Source organism: Myotis lucifugus, unplaced genomic scaffold (assembly GCF_000147115.1).
Source record: "Myotis lucifugus unplaced genomic scaffold, Myoluc2.0 scaffold_75, whole genome shotgun sequence".
Classification (NCBI taxonomy): domain Eukaryota; kingdom Metazoa; phylum Chordata; class Mammalia; order Chiroptera; family Vespertilionidae; genus Myotis; species Myotis lucifugus.
The window spans coordinates 3523245-3543463 of NW_005871123.1; the positions used below are offsets into that span (position 1 = coordinate 3523245).

Consider the following 20219-nt stretch of genomic DNA (forward strand, 5'->3'; position numbering starts at 1 on the left):
GTGTGCTGGCAGATCGGTGCATTAGCACCTGCCAGCCTGGGATCCCGGGGAGGGCCGTTTGTGGGAGTGGCCGGTGGCAGATTGCTGTGGTCCTGCCCACCAGCCCTGGGTCAGGTCCCATACGGGCCGCCTGCCGCCCGGGTCGCAGATAGCAGGCCCGGATGGCAGTGGGGCAGGCGGGATGGTGCTGTCCCGCCCTGCCTGCAGTATGCAAATTAGCCGCTATCTTTGTTGGCGGTTAACCGCCATCTTGGTTGGCAGTTAATTTGCATATCATCCTGATTAGCCAATGGGAAGCGTATCGGAGGTACGGTTAATTACCCTATTTGTCTTTAATTAGATAGGATAATAAAACTGAATCCACTTTTATAGAGGTTACATATGGACTTTTACATATGTTTCATTTGATAAAAAACTAACAAATTTTCTCTTTAATGGTTATAAACCATCACCCTCCCCCTCTTCGGCCTAATTCCCTTCAGATACTGATGTAGTTGTCTGGGGGACCTTATTCCACTATTACGTTTCCCCTGGTTACAGTATGTCTTTTAATCTTTCTGAATTTATTTAAACTGAACTGTAATACTTCAAAGTTCAAGATCCATTTACATCATATCATTAGTTGTAGTCATTTTGAAACTTAAGGCAGAAGACGCTCTAAGGTCACTTGAAAATAATTCTGCCTGGGATATAAATTAGAAGAAATGGCAAGTGATTTACAGGCAATTTTAAAGAAAACCAGTAATGATGCTTCTTGGAGCTCCACTAAGTTGTAAAGATCTTCCACTGTGTTAATAACAGTGGTAAATACAGTGTGTGGGCGGTTAATGTTAGATCACTCAAATACCCTTTAGAAAGCTTCACACATAAGAAAAGCCTAAAAGAAGTGGATGAAAGGGAAAACTATGTAATTGTGTTAGGGTAATGGGAGATGTTGGTTTGAATCTTTGCTCCAGGAAACAAAATTACTATCCTAGAAGCAATTCTGTTTGGTGCCTTCATCTTCCATCATGTGTTCCTTCCTGAAATAATTGCATCTGTCTCACAGCTGGGGTTTTGATGGTAACCCAGTCTCATCCAGGGCCTCTCTCCTGCTTAGGCACATTGGGAAAACACTCCAAAGGTGTTTGACTTACAGGAGAACTGAAAATGCATTCTCTCCTGTTACACAATAAGTTAAAGAGCATATGGGAAGGAAACTTGTTTAAATATTAAAAAGTGTGGTTTGAAATGTCTTTTTGGTACCACATATCTCATGAAAAGTTAAAAAACTGCAGAATGTTAGACCTGAAAGGACCATTATTTTACCTTTGCCTCATATGGTTGTGCATGGGTGTATCACCCAGGGAATTTGTGTGCGGTGGAATCAACTAGAGAATTAAAAAGTACCAATACCCAGGCTCTTCCCTAGACCACTAAATCATGCTGTCCGGGGCAGGGGATATCATCCCTGAAGGGAGGGGACCTTGAAAACTCCCAATGCCAAAATCCCATTTCAAACCAATTTAATCAAGTCTCTGAAGGATGCCGTGTAGATACCACAATTTTTTTTTTTTTTTGCAGGCGCCAGGACCAACGATCACCAGCTGCCCAAGTACCAAAAAATTATGCTTCCGAAATCTCTTGATGTCGATTCCGCACGTAGAGCAATCAGGCTGCTCTACGTGGATACCACAATTTTTAAATCCTGCCAGATGATTCTAATGTCCAGACATTGTGAAGATCAGGTGGAGGAGCAGGTCCCAGACACGTGTCTGTTTGAAAAGCTCCCCAGAGGCTTGTTGAATGAGCGGAATTGTGAGTGCCTACAGGAGAGGACGTCGCTGGGAACTTGTTCTCCACATCACACTGTGGAAGGTCATCTGCTGGTTCCGTCATCTTTTCATATTCCAGTCACACTGATGTGGGAAATCCCAAGGTACACAATTTATGAAAAGGCAGATTTACAAAAATAAAAGTGATAGGAGGCAGTCATTTACTTCCAAATGTATTCTTTTGTAGTGTGGTGGTCCATTAGGTTTCTATAGTTGCCATAATGAAGTACCTCAGACATGGGATGACTTAAACAATAGCAATTTATTTTCTCACAGACCTGGAGGCTAGAAGGCTAGAGATCAAGGTGTTGACAGGGTTGTTTTCTTCTGAGACCTCTCTGTTTAGTTTATCGATGGACACCCTCTCTCTGAATTTTCATCTGGTTTTCCCTCTGTATATGTACATGTCTGTGTCTGCCGTTCTTACAAGGACTGGTCAGTTTGGGTTAGGACTTGCCCTGATAACAACATCATATAACTTAATTATCTCTCTACAAATACAGTTGCATTGTAAGTTACTGGAGGTTAGGACTTCAACATATGAGTCTGGGGAAGAAGACACAATTTAGCCCATAACAGCTATTCAGGCTCTTCAGATGTCTGCTGTCTAAAAACATAGAGGGAACCCTAGTGCGCTGCTGGTGGGAATGTAGACTGGTACAGTCACTTTGCAAAACAGTCTGGGGTTGCCTCAAAAAATAAAAAAATGGAACTGCCATTTGACCCAGTGATCCCACTTCTAGGAATATATCCTAAGAAACTTGAAACATCAATCAGAAAGAATATATGCACCCCTATGTTCATAGCAGCATTATTTGCAATAGCTAAGATCTGGAAACAGGCCAAGTGCCCATCAGTAGATGAGTAGATAAAATGGCTGTGGTACATTTACACCATGGAATACTATGCAACTGTAAAAAAGAAGGATCTCTTACCCTTTGAGACAGCAAGGAGGGACCTGGAGAGTGTTATGCTAAGTGAAATAAGCCAGTGAGAGAAAGACAAGTATCACATGATCTCACTTATATGTGGAATCTAATGAACAAAATAAACTTACTAACAAAAAAGATCCAGAGACATTGAAGCATGCAACAGATTGACATATTTCAAAGGGAAAGGGCGGGAAGAGATTAACCAAGGAACTTATATGCCTATGTGTATAGCCCATGGACAGACAATATGGTGGTGAAGGCCTGGGGAGGGGGTCAATGAGGGGGGGAGGAGGGACATCTGTAATACTTTGAACAATAAAAATAAATTTAAAAAATAAAAACATAAAGAAAACACTGCTATTAGCTACATCTGGAATGTATGTTTTGATCACAGAATAAGCACAGAAAAGGAGAATCTATTCAATTTTATTAGGCTTATTAATGTAGAATAATTGCACCATCTTCATGAAAAGCAGTCCTCACACAAATTGTATATGGACCAAGATTCATGGTTTTTAATTATCCTAACTTCCCTGCCTAACCTAGATACTTGTCTGTCAGTCCATTATACACTGACACCTAAAGGTTTTACTTGGATGTTTTTGACTGCAACTGCCTCTTTCATTCTATGCAAAAAGCTCAATAGTTCTAACTTAATGGCTGAAACTTAAAATATAGAACAACACATTTTGAGGAAGAAAAATTTTTATGTCTTTTTTCTTTTAAAAAACACGATTCACATATATTTGTTGCGGACATATACTCAAACATTCTTAGCATTGTGACATTAGAAACTATAGAAAAACATGGATAATTCAAGGACCTTGATGACACAGTACTGAGATAAGTGAAAAACCCCAGGGTGATTTTAAAGGTAGAGCTATTGTGGGCCTCATGCTATTTGAAAACCATAAACATATGGCAATTCCATCAGCACTTTGCATTTTTCACAGCTTTAAAAGAAGCACACACCAGTATGATGTATTAGAAAAAAATTCAAATCTTTTGTAAGTGTATTCTTTGATAGAGTTTTAAGTTATCCTTTTTGTTATTTAAAAATTGAGGTTCAACTTACCTGCAACAGAAAGTACGCATCCTAAGTGTGCAGTTTGACAAATGTACAAAGTACCCATAGCCCTAACAAAGATATAGACTATTTCTTCATTATAGAAGGTTTTCCATGTCTCTTCCCAGTGAATTCTTCCATATCTCTGCCAAGGCAACCACTTTCTACAGACCCTGTTATTTCAGGCCAGTGTTGTGCTAATTGTTTCACTAGCACATCAATCAAATCAACTTATCTCCAGTTTCCAATAAAATGTTCCCCACTCTTTCCAGCCTTCACTAACACTCCAACCCTTCCGGCTTCCGCTGCTTCTCCAGTGTCAAAATCCATGGCATGGGTCTGGGTTGACTTACACAGCAGCATCTCACTTGCAGTAATGATTTGACCTCAATCACCAAAGAGAGCTTTGCCTGTTTTTATTTTTAACTTTCTGTCAATGGCATGACACAGTATGGATGCTATAGTGACTGACTCCTTTGCTCATCAACATATCTGGGACATTCATTTACTTTTTTACATGCATCAATATTTTGCTTTTTTATTGCAGTGTAGTATTTCATTGTATAGCCTCAATTATTTATCCTTAAAATGAACATTTAGTGTGTTTCCAATTTGGGGCTACTATTAACATGGCTTCTATGAAGAGTTTTTTTGTTTGTTTGTTTTTTGTCTTTTGGTGAAATGGTGCCCTCATTGCTCTTAGTTATATACTGAGGACTGGAGTCGCTGGGTCATAGGTAGGCATATGTTTACTTTGGGTGGATACTCACAGATAGTTTTCCAAAGTGGCTGACCCTATGTCCGTTTCTGGCAGCAATGTGAAGTTACGATTGACTCATATCTAATTACCCACATAGTCGCACAAGAAGCTCAGGTACTGGGTTTTGAGCTGCCAAATATGTAGTGTTTGAACAAATTTAGTATTTGACAGATAAAGCAGGGATCAAGTCCTTTTATTTCTTTTTTTTTTTCTAATCTTCACCAAGGATATTTTTTCTATTGATTTTTAGAGAAAGTGAAAGGGAGGAAGAGGGTGGGAGAGAGAGAGAGAGAGAAAGAAACACATTGATTGGTTGTCTCCAGCACATGCCCTGACCAAGGCTGGAGATGGAACATGTGACCGAGGTACGTGCCCTTGATCAGGAATCCAACCTGAGATCTTTCAGTGCACAGGCCAAAGCTCTAACCACTGAGCAAACCAGCCAGGGTTCCAGTCCTTTTAGACAAAACTAACATAAATATACCTCAAGTATTCTGCCATATTTAAATTGCACTGTTTTCTCTTGTGGCATCTGTAATTATAAAATCATTTTTGTTTATGAAAACACGGCAGTAGTTTTTCAGTAACATGAAAATACAATAGTTCATAAGCCTTATCCCTATTTATGTGTAGACTTCTGTTTTATTAAGAATCTTATGAGCCACATAAATTAATTCCCTCTCTTATCTATAATAATAAAAGCATAATATGCAAATCGACCAAATGGCCATCCGGATGTCCTTCCTGACGACCTTCCAGACAACCTTCCGGTCGAAGCTGGGGCTGCAGGCACAGGATCTAGGCAGCTGCCCCGCTCCGTCGGCGAGGGAGGGATTGAGGCAGCTGACTCGTCTGGAAGGCCTACTCTTGCACAAATATCATGCAGAGGCCTCTAGTAGACAATATAAATATAAACTAATAATTTATATTAATAAAGATTAGGTATTAAAATGTATATATTATATTTCAACACACTTTTATATACACATTTTATTTAAACTTAATAATACCCATGAAGATGATATTATTTCCTTTTGGCAGAAGAGAAAAAGAAGCAACCGGATTTTATAGATTTAAGTTGCTAAAGGTCATAGCAATCTAATAACATGTGGAATTTAAATCTAGCTTTTCTGGATGTAGAACATAAGGCTTCTCTTCTATCTCTCTATAAACAATAAACATATATTTAAAGCATACATTTTTATTTACAAAACCAAATATGGTATTTCAGGATTTAAATAAATCATAGTTATGATAGTATATTAAATATTTACATGCTTTTAGACTATAGCTTTACTGTCAAAATTAGATTCTTGTATAAATGTGATATTATATTCTAAAACCTATTGTTTGAAATGCAATGAATTTGTCTATAGTAGCCCTTGTCTCTTATTATAAGAATAATTTAAAAATTTCTTTGATATTTCTAAATTGAAAGAATATTTCACACATATTTTTATTTCACTATGGTTGTCAACAAAATACATTACAGATAAAAGGATAATTGTGACTGTCTGGTGCTCTGTGGTTTTAAGAATGGTTTCTATACCTTTGAAAGGATAATAACGCATTTAGAGGAAATTTCTTCCTATTATTATACTCAATTGCTTTGTCTTGCCAGAATGTTCACTGGGCCTGTAGAAACAATTCTAAACTGGGACATGAACTCGTTTTTTAAAGCTTGGATACACCAAACTTTATGGTGTTTGGATTTCTTTCATAATTATCTATAAAAATTTATAGACATCACATCAATGAAGCAAGAAAAATGTTTGTTTTAATTTATTTGTTGTATTTTAATTTTTGTAGAGCATCCTGTCAAAGTGGATTGGCAGTCAGTAGCTCTTGCTTCCAGGCTTATATCTAAAGCTGAGGAATCATCAGCAAATCTCAGTTTGTCAATTGTAAAATAGGAGGTTTGGACTAAACGAAGCTCAGAGACCCTTAAAGCTTTATAAATATATGTATTCATTTTCTGTATTGCTTTCTTTGGCTTTTTAAATCATCATGACTCTGCCTGTTATTGCAGCCCATGTTTTAATGAGTGGAAAATATCTCTTGCCAGTTGTTATCATGTTCATTTGATTAAAAACTGATGCTGAGGCCATATATAATGATTTTAATATCCGAGCCTTTGTCTCAGGTCCTTCTGGGCAGAGGTGTTATACTGCTTTTCAATAGAATTTCATTTCTACAGAAAACTTGCTATAACCCTCTGCCTTTGAAGAATAGGCTCTTTATAGCTCTCCTCTAAATACAGACAATGAGATTTTTATTTCATATCTCAACTGACTTGTGTATTTGAATAATGCATCTTGTTAAGATAATTTCACAAAAATAGGCTATATTGAGGGTTTTTAATGTAATATGTTTTTAGAGTTTATTAAAATTCCCCATCATAGTTGTACTTCATAAGCAATTTCTGGCAATGTAGTAGGAGATCAAAAAATTTTTTGACAGTTGAATTGGCCTCAGTTGAATTACCAAGAAATAAAATATTCCAAGTGGAACCTAATCACTTTTCTAAATTTTAAAACTTTCATTATTATACAAATAATACAGTTTCTTCTGATATATTACCCTATTTCTGAATTCTTAAAGATTATATCAAGTAGAATTAACTGCCCCACTCCCCATTCCTCCCCATTCTCCACCCCTCCTCCCACCCCCAAAAACAGAGTATCACCATTTTATCACAAAGTATTGCTTCCTAAATTATATAGTAAGTCTTTCTAAATGGCATAATCTATCAAGTGCTCCCTAGATGACTCTACATTTTATAATTCCTCAGCTTTTCTATTGTGTCCATTTTTCACATTTGATCCTGAGACTCTGAGATAGCTAAGAGATCTAAATAGTTGAACATCCTATATAATAAAAGCCTAATATGCTAAATGCCCGGTCTTGCATTTATCCAATCAAAGCATAACATGCTAATGATATGTTAAGGCTGCTCAACTGCTTGCTATGATGTGCACTGACTACCAGGGGCCAGATGCTCCGACTGGCAGGTTAGCTCTCTGCTGGAGTCCAGCCGATCAGGACTGAGTGAGATGGGCTGGACATGTTGTGGAGCCTTCCCACGGTCCCTCCCTGGCTGGCCAACTTGCCGTGTCCCTCCCTGGCCCCAATTGTGCATCCTCTTGCAATCCTGGACCCCTCGGGGGATGTCGGAGAGTTGGTTTCGGCCTGATCCTGCAGGCCAGGCCGAGGGACCCCACTGGTGCACGAATTCATGCACCAGGCCTCTAGTAGTAGGATAATGTGTTAAGAAAGTGGTGTTTATGATCTTTTAAAGCTATACTTTTTGTTTTCCAAAATCTCTAAAACCTATTATATTCGTTTCAGAGGTCTTCTTTGGATGTTGGTTCCTGACTGTGTTCTTTGTAGTTTATGTCATATATTTTCTCTGATTAGTGGCATATTGCTACATTGTTTTAAAAATAGTTATTTAAAACAAGTACCATAAATCTCAATGATACTATTGTTAAAGTATTAGCATTATCTGTGTCCCATAGAGTTCTAAGTTGTGATATATTAGCTCTATAAATTCTTAATTTTTCATACTGCCTTCATTTTTTAAAAGAGAAATAACACTTATGGTTTCCTTTATTAGTCTAATCATTTAAAAAGTTGTGTTACTTTTGGGGAATCTTTTTCCTTGCTTTATTTGTTTAAACTAGAATATTTATTTATTCATCCACCCATTTAAGCAAGAAACATTAAAGTATCTCTCAGGTAGCATGCAGCACTATAAACAATGAATAATAATGATTCCTGTCCTTAAGGATTAAATCTGAGGGTTAGAGATGGGGTTGGGTCAGATAAGAAAAAAATCACAAATCCTTATAATACTACCATCATAATGACAAGTGGCATAAGCATAGCCAAATGAGTAATGGTGTGTGAGACAAGAGAGTGGTTACTGAACTGGAAAGATCAGCTAATGCTTTGAGAAAGAGGTGCCATTTGAATTGAAACCGAACATTTAAATTCTGTTTTTTAGAGATAATTTCATTTCATGTTTTTCATCTATCACTTAGTAAAAGATGAATTCAATCAAATGGTTGTACCTATATATTTCAGCTGGCATTTGTCTTACTAAATATTATAAAGTGGGGTCACTGGTCATCTATGAATGTTAGCCTTCAAGTAGCCTTTCAATGAGCTAATCAGGGATGTCACTGCCTGGTTGGAGCTGACACTTCTGAAAGAAAAGACTTGGAAGAACTTTCTTATTGGGGTGAGTTAGACTATGTCATATAATAGGGACTACAGGGGTGTGTAGATTTCAAGTCACTAGAGTTCTCATCTTGCCTATGTGACTAACTAGCTATGACACCTTAGGAAACTGCTGTTCTTTTCCATTTGCCTCACTCATCTTCTCTGAGAAAGTCAGACACAATTTAATCTTCCCTATCTTAAATTCTATAACTATTATGCCGTGACCAATTGCTGCCTTCTATTATTTTTCTTTGGTACCAAACTTTCTTAATGTTTATTTTATAAGTACAGTTCATATAATCTTTGTGCTCGCTGCATTAGAATAAAAATAGAATTTCCTAATTTGTATTTGGAAATATATACATTGAATTAGGATTTGAAATCAAGTATTTCAGGATGAGTGTTGAGGTGTGTGGCTGGCTACAGTTTAAAAATGAAATAGTCATGCCTATTTGTAAAGTAACACATAATGTTATATTTCAGATTCAAAATATATAAATATAAAAAGTTTTACTCTCTGGCATGATACCTGACTTGATTTCTTGCTTTTATGTGTTTTTAGGGATGGGGGAAATTTGTCTTTTCATCATAAAAGTGAGTGCTTTTATTACATAAGAATTATCTTAGGCAGTGTAGTTACTTTTATTTATTTGTTTTTAAAAATAAATCTTTATTGTTGAAAGTATTACATGTGTCCCATTTTTTCTCCCATTGCCCCCACCCCCAAGCCTTCACCACCCCATTGTCTGTGTCCTTGGGTTATGCATACACACAGATGAGTTCATTGGTTGATCTGTTCTCCCCCGCCTCCACCATCATCTACTTTCCCTCTGAGGTTTGACATTGTGTTCAATGTTTCTATGTCTGTCTATTTTACAGCTGTGTAGTATTACATTGTATAGATGTACCACGGCTTTTTTTAAAATTAAATCTTTATTGTTCAGATTATTACAGTTGTTCCTCTTTTTTTCCCCCATAGCTCTCCTCCACCCAGTTCCCACCCCACCCTCTGCCCTTACCCCTCCCACTGTCCTCATCCATAGGTGTACAATTTTTGTCCAGTCTCTTCATGCACCCCACACCCCTTTCCCCCCAAGAATTGTCAGTCCACTCCCTTTCCATGCCCCTGGTTCTATTATATTCACTAGTTTACTCTGTTCATCAGATTTTTTTATTCACTTGATTTTTAGATTCACTTGTTGATAGATATGTATTTGCTGTTCATAATTTTTATCTTTACCTTTTTCTTCTTCCTCTTCTTAAAGAATACCTTTCAGCATTTCATATAATGCTGGTTTGGTGATGATGAACTCCTTTAGCTTTTTCTTATCTGTGAAGCTCTTTATCAGACCTTCAATTCTGAATGATAGCTTTGCTGGATAAAGTAATCTTGGTTGTAGGTTCTTGCTATTCATCACTTTGAATATTTCTTGCCACTCTCTTCTGGCCTGCATGGTTTCTGTTGAGAAATCAGCTGACAGTCGTATGGGTACTCCCTTGTAGGTAACTGACTGTTTTTCTTTTGCTGCTTTTAAGATTCTCTCTTTGTCTTTTGCTCTTGGCATTTTAATTATGATGTGTCTTGGTGTAGTCCTCTTTGGATTCCTTTTGTTTGGGGTTCTCTGCGCTTCCTGGACTTGTAAGTCTATTTCTTTCACCAGGTAGGGGAAGTTTTCTGTCATTATTTCTTCAAGTAGTTTTTCAATATCTTGCTCTCTCTCTTCTTCTGGAACCCCTATAATTCAGATGTTGGTATGCTTGAAGTTGTCCCAGAGGCTCCTTGCACTATCTTCATATTTTTGTATTCTTTTTTCCTTTTGCTTTTCCAGTTGGGTATTTTTTGCTTCTTCATATTTCAAATCTTTGACTTGATTCTTGGGATCCTCTTGTTTGCTGTTGGATCTCTATATATTATTCTTTATTTCAGTCAGTGTATGCTTAATCTCTAGTTGGGTCTTTTTTCATATCCTCCAGGGTCTCACTAAATTTATCGGCGGTTTCCAGAAAATTCTTGAAAAACCTTATAACTGTGGTTTTGAATTCTATATCCAATCATTTGTTTTCCTCTATTTCTGTCATTTGTGACCTGTTTCTTTGTCTCCGCATTTTTTATGCTTCCTTGTGTTGGTAGAGTGGCTTTGTGTGCTAGGTGTCCTATAGGGCCCAGTGGCTCAGCCTCCCCAATTACCTGAGGTGGACACTCTTGGTGCACCCCTTTGTGGGCTTTGTGCACAGTCTTGTTGTAGTCTTGTTGTAGTTAAGCTTTGATTGTTGTAGTTATCACTGGGAGGAATTGATCTCCAGGCCAATTGGCTGTGAGAATCAGCTGTGTCTGCAGTGGGAGAACTTCTGTGCTGAAGACACCCTTCTGGGGCAAGACTTGCTTCAGTGGGGCTTTGGTGCTCACTGAGTCTACCCCTTGAGTGTGTCCCTTATGGATCTGAGGAGTTGTAATCTGGATGGTCCCCTCTGACCACTGGGTACACTGGCTCTTGGATCTAAGGAGGTGCTAATTTAGCCTCTGCCTGAGGCTACCCAGCAGGAGCTATGAAGAGATCTGCAGATTCCCCTTCCTTTTTGGGGGTTTGGAGGTGCCCAGATGAGACCCAGTTGTGAAGCAATGCAAGCTGCTGTGGGGCCTTGGGCCTTCTCTTGGAAGTTCTGGGTCTGTCTGGCTCAGCTGCAAATTGTTAGGTAATTTTCAGATTGCAAAGGGCCAGGGCATTCATATGCAAAAGCCTCTGCCACAGCCTGGGTGGGGCAAGGTCTCAGGAAATCAACAGGGCGGAGCCAGCAGCTATGGCTGATCCTCAGCCCTCCCCTAAGAGGCCCCAGGTCTCAGTGTCCAGGTAATTGCTGCAAGCACCTCTGAGGGAAAGCCGCCCTCAAGTTCCGAGTTCTGCCTGCTGCCAGACAGTTCCAGTTTCTCTCCGTATGAGTCCTGGGTCCCCAGAGACTTCCCGGAACTGGAGTTCAGAGCAGTTAGGAGCTTGTGACTCGCTCCCGATTCAAAAAGACAGCCGTGTCCTCAGGTGCCAGCCCCTTTCCACACTCGCTCGAGCCTCCGTACCTCTGCACTTTACTTCCGCAGCTCCTCTGAGTCTCAGTGTGCTTTTCTCTTTCCTTCTAATTGTAGAATTTCTACTCAGCCAGCCTTCCTGTAGTTCTGGATGATGTCCATCTTGTCTTTTCGTTGTATTTTTGAAGTTGTGGGAGGCAGCAATTTCTGGTGTTTACCTATGCCGCCATCTTGGTTTCTCCTGTACCACAGTTTTTTAATCTACTCATCTGCTGATGTGCTGGAGGCAAATTCCAGCAGATCATAATTATGCAAGAAGTTCATCAGAAGGCTGATGGACCTTGGGGCTTTCGCAGGGCTGATAATCTGCATATTATTACCTGCTGCTGAACAGCTGTAGGCATTTCCCCCAACCTGATAAACTTTTCCTGTTTACCAAGCTTTACCCTTGGATATGCCTGTTTGCATTCTTAGAGGGCCAATGTGTTTTCCAGCAAATAAAAAACCGTGGGTCCGGAGACTCAGGGAGCCACTTCACTAGAGAGCTGGTTTCTGCTTGGTTCCCCATGCCTTCCAAATGTACATTTCTTGTGTAGTCTCTATTTATTTATGCACAGCCCTTCTCCAAATTCCTGAACCCTAGCTGCGGAAAGACTGCGGCACTGATGGGCACTTAGGCTGTTGCCAAATCTTAGCTATTGTAAATTGTGCTGCTATGAACATAGGGGTGCATGTATTCTTTCTGATGGGTGTTTCTGAATTCTTGGGATATATTCCTAGAAGTGGGATCACTGAGTCAAATGGCAGTTCCATTTTTAACTTTCTGAGGAAATTCCAAACTGTTTTTCACAGAGACTGCACCAGTCCGCATCCCCATCAACAGTGTGAGAGGGTTCCCTTTTCTCCACCTCATGGCCAACACATGTTTGTTGATTTGTTAGTGATAGGCATTCTAACAGTTGTGAAGTGGTACCTCATTATCATTTTGATTTGCATCTCCTGGATGATTAGTGACTTTGAGCATTTTTTCATATGCCTTTTGGCCTTCTATATGTCCATTTAGGTCCTTTGCCCATTTTTTGATTGGATTGTTTATGTTCCTTTTGTTAAGTTGTAGGAGTTCCCTGTAGATTTTGGAGGTTAACCCCTTATCGGATTATCATTGGAAAATACTGTATGTTCTCCCAGGGAGTGTGCTCTCTTGTTATTTTGTTGATGGTTTTTTTTTTTGTGTGTGTGTGTGTTGTTTTTTTTTGCTGTGTAGAAGCTCTTTATTTTGATGTAGTCCCATTGTTTATTTTCTACTTAATTTCCACTGTCCTAGTGTAGTTACTTTTAAATCAATTTACTATTTAACTAACTTGACCTATCTGTACCAACATTTACTGAAGCTAAGGAATACCTTAGAGTTCACAAAATTTAGCTCTCTCTTTTTTTTCAACTGAGGTAAGTGACACACAGGGCTTAAATGGCTCATCTAAATTCACTCACTGATAAAGACATGACTAGGACTCAGGTCTCTAACTTACAATATATTGGGTTGTGGCTGGTCTTTTTTTTTTACTACATTGTGGAAAATAACAGTATTTGGCAATTTTGAAAAAAATAACAAATTACAAATAATTAAATAGCAAACTATAAATACCTAATAACTTTTGGAAGGTTTTTTCCCCCCTAGGAATCTAACATGTTTGAGGTTAAAATTTGAATTGTTAGATTAGTAGATGGTCAGAAAAATTTAGTCATATAAATATACAAATAATAGGTTATGACAATACCTTACTTTATAAAGTGCCTTTTTTTCAGTAAAAATGTTCACCTATGAAAAATGATCATAGCACAAGATTATTTGAAACTTATTCAAGTAAAGTAATTAATGAGGAACAGAGGAGGGACTCTCGCACCCTAGGGGGATGAATAGGCTGTGATCGCTACTCCATGTGTACCTGTACAATCAGACAGACATGAGAATGTATTGAAAGTCTCGTTTACACCATACTTCTGTCGCCAAGCCCATTATTTTAATTTGGACAGATGAGCATTTTTCACATTTTTTAATATTCTGAAACAGGTTTACTCCAATCCTACTAGTTCCTCTCACTTGACCTGGATTGAAGAGAAGCCAAAAATTCACTCCAACAACTTTATCCAAATAAAAATCTTATTAGCCTCCTCAGTACCAGAATTCTAGTGAATTTGTTTCCCTCAGTTATATAACTTAGAGATGAGTAACAGGCTGATAGAACTGATTTTACAATTTCTTGTATGTCCTAGATTTTAGAGTATTTAGGACTTCGTTACATTACATATTGCTTTCAGTCTCTGAAGAATCAGGACAACTTCCAGAAAGCAGTAAGAGTCACATTCAATATTGTGTTACACATGTATTCTACAGCAAAAACAAACAAATAAACAAAACACCACAGAACAAAACAAAACTAAAGAGCCCCAACAAAACACAGTCCTCTTTTTTTCCTAGTCTCCCTAAAATATATTTAGTTCACCCTAGAAGGGAAATAATAATAAAAGTTTATATAATATATATTACATTACAGACATCAATCAAAGCATTTTTACATATATAAACTAATTTAATTATCACAAAGACCACATTAAGTAGTTACTATTATTATACCCATTTTGTAGATTGGAAAACTGAGGCTAAACTATATTAAGTAGTCTGTCCAAAATCACACATCTATTTATTATTAGGTTCAGGTTTGAACTAAGTCTGACTCCAGAGTCCAGAGTCTGTACTCTTAAGCATTATGTTCATTATGTTGACTCACATTACATTATATTGACTATTTATTTTCAGGGCAATAAAATAAAATATAAAGACAAATTACATGCAATTCTGATTGCTTCACATCTTTTGTTGGCAAATGAATTGCTCTTGTTGAGTAGACTGAAATTTGTAAATATGCTAGTCCTTAAATTCTAAGAAATCTCAAAGGAAAATTTATTCATGACTTGGGAATTCATTTAAAGAAAATTTAGAAGAAAATAGAAGGACAATTTAAAAAATAGAGTGGGACTTACAATGCTGGATTAAAAATGAATCATGGGCCAACATAAAGAGTGTGTTATATGCACTGACATGTAAATACTTGGAACAAATGAAAAGGATTATTGAGAAGAGAAAAAGACCCAGGAGAGACTTTATTATTTAAGTATTCAAAATCTAAGGTACCAAAGCTATGAATCTGCTTAGGGGATCATCATTGATCACTCATAAGCATTTTTTCTCATTTAACAATAATGTTTACTTCTGCATCAAGAACGTTGCTTGGGCTTGGGGTATGCATGACACCTGGAAGAAGACACTCAAAGTTCATTCATGACTTCAAAGATTTGCCAAGGATGAGGAGGTTACAAAACAAGACTGATTAAGATGTCAAAGTACTCCAGCTTAAGTGTGAATGAAGATGACATTGAGGCACTCCTAAAAGTGGTTTCCAAATAATTGACTAATGATAAAGAACTGTTGGAACTGGAACAGGAATGCATAGCTGAAGAAGAGGCAAAAGAAAAGGAAACTGCAGGAGAAAAAAGAACCACCACCAAGAAATTTCACAGTGAGGGGTTTAGCAGAAGCTTTTGCAGAATTCAATAAGCTCCTTAAACACTTTGAAAATATGGACCCCAACATTAAAAAGTTTTCATTAATAGAGAGGAATGTTCATAGTGCATTATCTGCTTGCAAGCAAATCTATGATGAAAAAAAGAAACCAAGAGAAGCACCATGGATACATTTCTGAAAAGAATGAGACCTCCTCAAGAAGTCTTAGGTCCTTCAAAGGTATCTATACTAATAAAAGGGTAATATGCTAATTAGACCAGACATCTTTTGGACATCCATTGGATATCCTTCCTGAGAAAGCCACAGTGGCAGGGGCTGAGGCAGAGGTGGTTAGGGGCAACCAGGCTGGCAGGGGAGGGCAGTTAAGGGTGATCAGGCAGGTAGGCAGAGGCGGTTATGGGTGATCAGGCATGCAGGGGAGCAGTTAGGGGCATCAGGCAGGTAGGCAGGTGAGCGGTTAGGAGCCAGCAGTCCCGGCTTGGGAGAGGGATGTCCGACTGCCGGTTTAGGCTCGATCCCGCAGAGATCGGGCCTAAACCAGCAGTCTGACATCCCACAAGGGGTCCTGGATTGGGGAGGGTGCAGACCAGGCTGAGGGGCCCTCCCCGCCCTCCCCCCCTGTGCATGAATTTCATGCACTGGGCCTCTAGTTCTATATAATAAAAGACTAACATGCAAATTATCCCCATGGGTGGGAATTCGACTAACTGGGAGTTAGATGTGTGCTGACTATCAGGGGCCAGCACGGAACATGGCGGGTGTCAGCAACAGTGCTAGCAGAGGGCAGCAGTGGAGGTGCTGCTGGCCCTGATGGGCCTCAACAAGAGCGGGACCATGTGGGATGGTGGAGGAGGTGAGCGGGTGGCACCAGGCCAAGGCGGGTGCAAAGGGAGGCTCCAGCCAGTGGCGGCGGCAGACATCTGGGGGAAGGGAGGCCCCAGATTAAATGGTTAAGGCAGCTGCTAGGGACCTTAACCATGCACTGGGCCTCTAGTCTATATATATAAAAGCCTAAGTGACTGTTACAACCGGTTGACTGAACGATCTGTCAACTGGTTACTATGATGTGCACTGACCACCAGGGGGCAGACGCTCAATGCAGGAGCTGCCCCCTGGTGGTCAGTGCGCTCCCACAGCCAACCTCCCTCAGCCAGCCAACCTCCCACGGTCCCTCACCCCAGCAGGCCAGCCCTGATCGGCCCCTATAGGGACTGGGCGAGATGGCCCTGATTGCCCCGATCGCTGGCCAGGCCAAGGGACCCCACTGTGCATGAATTCATGCACAGAGCCTCTAGTTCCTGAATAAGGCATTGTTATCATTCATGGGTGTTATTGCCCCATGTAGACCTTCTAGTGGGACAAAATGTACAGACATTGATATTGATGACCCAGACCCTGTGTGTGTTTGTGTCTTAGTTTTCACAAAAAACTTAAAAAAGTTAAAAAAAATTAAAAATGGGAAAATGCTTATAGAATAAGGATATAAAAAAAGAGACTAATTTTGTACAGCTATACAGAGTATTTGTGTTTTAAGCTAAAATTTCATTATGAATTGAAACGTTAAACAAATTACAAAGTAGAAAAGTTAAAGATTTTTAGAGAAGCAAGATGGCGGCGATATAGGCAGATGCGTCCCAGGTCTTGTCCCGGGGCAAACGGAGTAAGCAGCTGAAACTAATAACACCCACCCCGAATTGGCGAATTTACTCAGCTGGTGAGATGGTTTGCAGCCGGGAAGGGCAGAGCTCCCCTGGAAAGGTTAAAAACCAGGGATCTGGGCAGGAAAGTTTGCCAGACCTGAGCCCAGAGGGTCGGAGGGAGACCACATGGCAGACAGCCGCGTCTCTTGGGACAGACACAGCCCCTGACTGGGGAAAGGAGTTCCGCGGGTTTGTGGGCGCCGGGAGATTTGAGATTTGGATTTTGTGGTTGCGGAAAACTGAGACTAAAGGGGGCATCCTGAGGAACTGACCAGACCATGCAGTGCCCATAAGAGAGGAGCGTTTCCCAGATCATGCAGTGCTGGTAAGAGAGGAGCGTTTCCCAGACTGTGCCTTTAAATCAACGCAGCAGATCCAAGCAACAGCAGCCCCCTGATCACCGCAGCCTCCTGATCACCACACCCTCTGTCTGAGGAACAGCAGCTGTACGTGAAGCCTCCCCCCACCAGCCAGAAGAGCCATCACAGCTGTGAACAGCACCCACCAGAGGAGCTGCTTCCAACTGGGAAGCAGCTGCTACCACAACCGTCCGAGCAGCAACCAAGACCCAAGGAGCTCCTGCCACCCAGGGAGCAGCCACTGAATGACTCAACATCTACATATGTCAGCGAGATCAAACATGGGTAGGCAAAGAAACCCCCAAAGGAAAGAAAAGGAGGACTCGCCAGAAAAGCAGCTAAGTGATACAGAGGCATGCAACATGACAGAAAAAGAATTCAGAATAAGGTTACTAGAGTGCATACACCGGACGGAGGAAAAAGTCAACAACTTATTCAAGAAGCAAGAAGAAACAGATGAAAAAATCAACAGCTTATGCAAGAAGCAAGAAGAAACAGATGAAAAAATCAACAGCTTATGCAAGAAGCAAGAAGAAACAGATGAAAAAATCAACTACTTATGCAAGAAGCAAGAAGAAACAGATGAAAAAAATCAATAAATTATGTAAGACCCAAGAAGAAATGAAGAGTGATATAGCTGCAATAAAAAACACCATTGAAAGCATCAACAGTAGACTAGGAGAAGCAGAGGACCGAATTAGTGAATTAGAAGACAAGGAAGCAAAACACACCCAAACTGTACTGCAATTGGAGAAAAAAATTAAAAGACAGGAGGAGAGCCTAAGGGAGCTTTGGGACAACATGAAGCGAAAAGTTAAAGCAACCTGTTAATTTATTATTGAAGAAATAATGTTTTACACATTAGTGTTACCCAAGGTACAGTGTTCATAAAGTCTATTGTAGCATACAGTAATGTCCTAGGCCTTCACATTCACTCACTGCTCACTCACTGTTTTCACTCAGAACAAATTCCAATCCTGCAAGCTCCATCTATGTGTTACTGTAAGAAATATTCAAATTTGTAAAGAATTTTTGTGAGTTTATTTGAGCTAAACTATCAACAATTGCCAGGAAGCAGAATCTCAATATATTGAGGTAATGCTCCAGAGAATGGCAGTTTTCACCTTATTTTATACATTACAATCAAAAGAAGAGACATAAATGGGTTATATGAAATCCATTGGTGATAGATTAGGGAGGTGTGAGAAAGCAAAGGAGGGAGAACCTCAGATTGGGTAAAAAGTAAAATGATAGACACTTGCTTCTTTTACAGAGGTGGGTACAGAATAGTTAATAGTCAACAATTAACATGATCATAATAACAATGAGGAAATTTGTGGTCTGCACCCTGGTGCCATTTGTTGTGCCCCGAGGGGTCCAGAAAAAGGGAAATTGCAAGTTACTCTGACAGTCTACAGCAAACATGTCAAACTCAAAGGCTAACATGGTCCAAATAAACAAGGTTTAAGTTTATGTGGGCCGCAAAAAAACAAAAGCTTCAATTTTCATAGAAACATAGGTTTATTTCGATAGAGACATGCTGAATACAAAGGGCTGAAATAAATGAGTAATCATTAACATAAAATAATAGAACATTTTAATAAAAATTAATATTTTTTCTTGAACATTAACTTACCAGACACTGAATAACCTGCACAAATTATTAAGCGTAATGCAAATAAACCTATTTTTCTTGTTCTCTGAAAGCAAAATATTTCCTGTTGTGCACACCAAACAAGTCAGCCCAAGACTAATGACGTGGCAATTGGCTGCTAAAATATCCGCTGTTAGTATTAGTGGAGAGAAATGCGTGAAAGGCATGTAAAGGAAATGTATGCAACATGATAATAGTAATCAGTTATTAGCAAACTTTGTAGTTTGTTATTATGTATAACAAGATACTGTAAAAATTAAATGTAAAGTGAAAGCTGTTGAATCAGTATCACACTGAAGCCAAAATGTGGGGTGTTGAGTCCAAGTTTGTTGTCTCTCGAAATCGAAGAATGAAATTGTGGACAAAAAATGGTTAATAGAACTGAAGTTTGAGAGAAGCCAGTCCTGGAAAAGGTGCAGCTGGGGTTCCAGGAGCATCCCAGTGTCCCGAGATCCCTTTCCATGTTACAGTCGGGAGTAGTTCAGTATCCAAGCGAATTAAAGTCTATTAGTCCATGTATGGAACATGTCTTCTGCCATCAATACAAGAATCTAGCACACAGGAGAGACAGAGAAGGAAGTGCACACACTTTTTTTTGCATATATGCTTGTTAATTCTTGATTGGTCCTTTCAAATAATTTTGCCTTACCAACATCCTTGGGATTGGTTTATACACCTAACTACCTTGTGATTAGTTATCTGCAAGCTTCTGGTTTTAGCAACATGCATACATTTTAAAGCTCATGTTGTAGGTGTGTAGACAGGAACAGCAGGCTACCCCATGTAGGTTTGCGTTAAGTGCACTCTATGATGCCCTTGCTTCCCTACTCTGCCTAGTTTTACTTCCTCCCACCCCCGTGGTCCCTGTCCCTGTCCACCTAGCTTCCCTCTGTCTCCTCAGCAGGGTTATCCAGAATAATGCTAAGCAGTCAACACTTGATTTATCCTCTGTTTTTTCAGAGAATTAGAATTAGAATCTTTGAAGTCTAGACTACTTTTTGTTACAGGGCAGTGAAAAGCCAGGAAAATTCCATGGCAAGAGTATGGGAAGCTGATACCAGAAAGTTAAAATAAGGCAGAACAGTGTGGCTATTTGCAGCAGCTGTAA

At 39.4% G+C, this 20219-nt stretch overlaps 1 pseudogene; it reads right to left on the minus strand.

The window, feature by feature from the left end:
- Positions 1 to 1559: 1559 nt before the first annotated feature.
- Positions 1560 to 1682, minus strand: LOC111826401 (annotated as a pseudogene).
- Positions 1683 to 20219: the final 18537 nt, after the last annotated feature.